Source organism: Asparagus officinalis, chromosome 8 (genome assembly GCF_001876935.1).
Source record: "Asparagus officinalis chromosome 8, Aspof.V1, whole genome shotgun sequence".
NCBI lineage: Eukaryota > Viridiplantae > Streptophyta > Magnoliopsida > Asparagales > Asparagaceae > Asparagus > Asparagus officinalis.
In genome coordinates this window covers 129523333-129523854 of record NC_033801.1, presented here as the reverse complement: position 1 = coordinate 129523854, position 522 = coordinate 129523333, and the positions used below count along the sequence as shown (strand labels likewise).

Sequence of the window (522 nt, the reverse complement as noted above, 5' to 3'; positions counted from 1 at the left end):
AACTGGGGGCAGAACTGGCAATCCAACGCGGTCCTCACGGGCCAGGCGCTGTCCTTCAGGGTGACCGGAAGCGACCGGAGGACTTCGACCTCGTGGAACGTTGTTCCAGCCAACTGGCAGTTTGGGCAGACGTTCGCCGGTAAAAACTTCAGGGTTTGATGGGGGGCGAGAGGGGCGTGACTTTGGTTGTTTTTTTGGGTGATTAAGAGGGTTTGGAGGGGTGATTAGGAGGTTATTAATAGGTGTGATCAGCGGCTGAAGTGGCTGCAGTAAAGATGAAGAGATCTTGTGGCCCGCAGTCGCTCAAATATAGTAACTAAGGTGATAGTTATTATTATTACTATTACTATTACTGCTGTGGTAAATTGTGAGGGGAGGGGGTTGCTTGCAATACAAAAGGGCTTGTTTGCTTTTGGTTAATTTGTCTTTAACTATACCATTTCTGTGTAAAGTGAGCGTGCTTGTTTGATTGTAACCCTTTTTATCTGTTTCTTTCCGTCGTGAAAAGTGAAAGATTGAAAA

At 46.6% G+C, this 522-nt stretch overlaps 1 pseudogene; it reads left to right on the top strand.

Annotated features, from left to right (window-relative positions):
- Nucleotides 1-522, top strand: part of LOC109821945 — a 2983-nt pseudogene extending 2461 nt beyond the window's left edge.